At 45.0% G+C, this 3045-nt stretch overlaps 1 long non-coding RNA gene across 1 annotated transcript; it reads right to left on the reverse strand.

The window, feature by feature from the left end:
- Window positions 1–221: 221 nt before the first annotated feature.
- Window positions 222–2822, reverse strand: LOC142930434 (uncharacterized). Its single transcript, XR_012946376.1, has 2 exons — window positions 2649–2822; window positions 222–1042 (listed from the first exon to the last, which is right to left on the reverse strand). It is a non-coding gene; the product is annotated as an uncharacterized LOC142930434 (long non-coding RNA).
- Between the last annotated feature and the right edge of the window lie 223 nt (window positions 2823–3045).

The raw sequence follows: 3045 nt of genomic DNA on the forward strand, positions 1-3045 counted from the left end.
TAGGCCAACAGGGCACATGACAAGGTGGTGTGGCTAGCACCATGCCCGGCCACCTTCGGGTGGCTAGCACCAGTGCTGATGTTACACAATGCACCAGATACTAATTTGAGGCTGAATCGACCGTGAGCGAGGATCGAACTCAGTTCACCAGTGCGCTAACCGCTATATTTCCACTCCCCGCACAATAGAAAAATGCACAAGCACACAGACACAACAACCCATTTGATCAGATACAAACACATTTTATTCGATTCTGCTAATCAGAATGCTAACTTCCTCTAATTGCACGTGTGGATGTGTGCGCGTGCGTTTACTTGTGTTCCACAGTGGAGTGCACGCAGTGTTCCTGCACCTCGGACAGATTCGAAAACTGCCTGGACATCAGTCTTCACATCAACGTGAGAATCGAGGAATTCTTGATTTAATTAAATGGTATCTTTGCTCGTGACGAGTTTCGAATTTAAACGTTGGGATGAATATTTTCTCATTTTCAAGCAACACTTTTGATCTTTTTCGGATCGTGTACATTACACTAGTCGCGTCACTCAAACACATTAAGTTTGCCCATCGTCTGGAATGCTGCACATTGGATGAATCTGAAAATTGGGAGCACGTCCTTAATTACTGTCAACTAATGATAATGCCCTCTTATGTCACACAACAGCCAGTACAACATAAGGACTCACTGTTTTAACGGCTGCAAAATGTTTCCAGTGTTCTTTTCAAGCACTCATTTGCCTTCACATCGTTCTAATTGACAGAATTCGCCAGATCTGCTGACTGCTTTTGCAGATTTCACCAAGACAGAGACACTGGACGAATACACTTGCCAAAGGTGAGTATGGCACGACGTCAATGTCACGCGAGTCTGTCTACTTTGTCACGCCAACATATTTGTACAGTTATTCACTGGGCATCTCGGTCATTAAACTGACGCTGCTGCTTTTTGGTGCGCAGGTGCTGTTGCAAGGTGAAGGCCACGAAGAGGATGAGCCTTCACCATCTCCCGAACGTCTTGGCCCTCTCCATCAAGAGATATGACCTGTTTGGAAACAAGATCAATCGGGTAATGTTTGGTTAATATACAAGTTTTTTTTACATTTCTCCTAAAATGTGGCTGCATTTTCTCCAATTTCTCATTGCATGTTTTTGTGCTGCTTCCTTTTTGAGTAATTTCTGTGATTTATTTTGCGTTATTTCTTTTGCCACGGTTTTAACCGAGATCACTCGTACAAATGTGACTTTTCATGTTCTCTCGAGCGCCCACCTGGTTAATCTACCTAAACTGGGCTCTATGGCGGTGAAATCTTAACTCCCTCCCCAAGCATACAGGTCGTGGGTTTGATCCCGATCCTAATGCCTGTATATTTGGAGTTTGCACGTTCTCCCTGTATTCACGTGGGTTTTTCTCCGGGTCCTCCAGTTGCTTCTAGAATATTTGGCTGCTAAAACTATTCACAGTGAAAAGCCACTTTGTTGAGCTATCATTTGTGGCTAGATCGCTTCTGAGAAAGAGCTATATAGTTCAGTCAGCATTACCTGGTAAAGTCAAAAAATAGAACAAAAATTATAATCAATAACTCGACCCTGCATCATTCTTCCCCTCTTCCCTGCCTAACACCATCTCTGTTTCTGCATCACTGCCTCCTTCCGCACCACTGCAGCATTGCCCGTACCCAGAGCACCTGGACGTGCGGCCATTCATGTCGCAGCAGGAGGACGCAGACCCTGTTGTGTACAGGTTATACTCAGTCCTTGTGCACTCCGGGAAATGCAGCACAGAGGGACATTACTACTGTTACAACAAGGTGATGTACTGCATTCATTATCACACAATCACACGCCAATCATTAGTACGCGTAGATTCTTTAAATAATTCGATTCAGTGAATAAAATCAAAACGATTCCTGCTCCTATGAGCCATGAGGTGGTGCTCATCTCCCATTTATAGGCCTCAGCCAGTGGTGAAAATTGTCCTTTGCTGTGACTGAGGGAGAGCGTATGCATAGAACAACCACTGGTGACTTCACCAAAAATGTGTAGTTACTTTATTGACCCTGGATAGATGATGGACCAAGTGAAGTCCCAACCAGGATTTGAACTTTCAAATGTAATTAATTATTTTTATGGATTATCGGTTCGATTACTCAACTTATAGGACAACACAATAATAGGTGGAATAAGAGGGTCACCTCTGTTCCTCATGTGTCATTTTACTAATATATGGGGAGTTTAGGTGCAATTGGATAATCGTCGTAATTAATCTTCGATGTTGTTTGCATACAGATCTGCGATGGGAGATGGTTCCGGATGGACGACGACTTGGTGACGCCGGTCGACACCAGGGTGGTCATGGAGAAACAGGCATACATCCTCTTCTACGTCAGGTGAGTAACCCACGAGTTGTATTTGTGGGTATGCACACAAGTGTGGTCAATGTGGAAGAGTAGACCAAATATCATCCAGAGTTTGTCTACTCGAGGATCCTCTGCCAGCAGTGGCATGAGCAAGAAATTTGAGCCACGCCGTTATCATTATAACTTTAACCTAAGTTGGGCAGGTTGCCTTCCACCTTTGCTGTTAAGGCTCGATCTCTGTTGAGCTCACGGGAAGTTCACCAGGTTGCCCTTTGGGCCAATGAAACTCACGTAGCGGTCGTTCCATGTGCTGTGTGCAGGTCTCCAGAGATGAAGGCCATACCCGTGTGCAGTCAAATCAACGGCGGACATGGGAAATGGCATCAAAAGAGGCGGCAGCGACGACCCCCGACCCCGGCGATCAACCGTCATCACTGATGGATGATATCACAAGGGACGTGGTCAAGTTGCTGCCCCTGCCACCACCGCTGCCACCACTGCAAGGGCGATGCACACCGGGTCCTGATGAATACCGCTGATACAACACAGCCCAGCAGCGCCAGCACCACATCCACAAAGAAGATTATTACCATTGTAAATGTGTACATTTTATAATTTTGTGAATACAATACGTACTTTAAAATAAAAAAAAGTTTGAATCAATTTCTTATTCTTGGGAATGATTCTG

This window comes from Petromyzon marinus, chromosome 39 (assembly GCF_048934315.1).
Source record: "Petromyzon marinus isolate PM22_M1 ecotype Great Lakes invasive population chromosome 39, UKy_Petmar_22M1.pri1.0, whole genome shotgun sequence".
Lineage (NCBI taxonomy): Eukaryota > Metazoa > Chordata > Hyperoartia > Petromyzontiformes > Petromyzontidae > Petromyzon > Petromyzon marinus.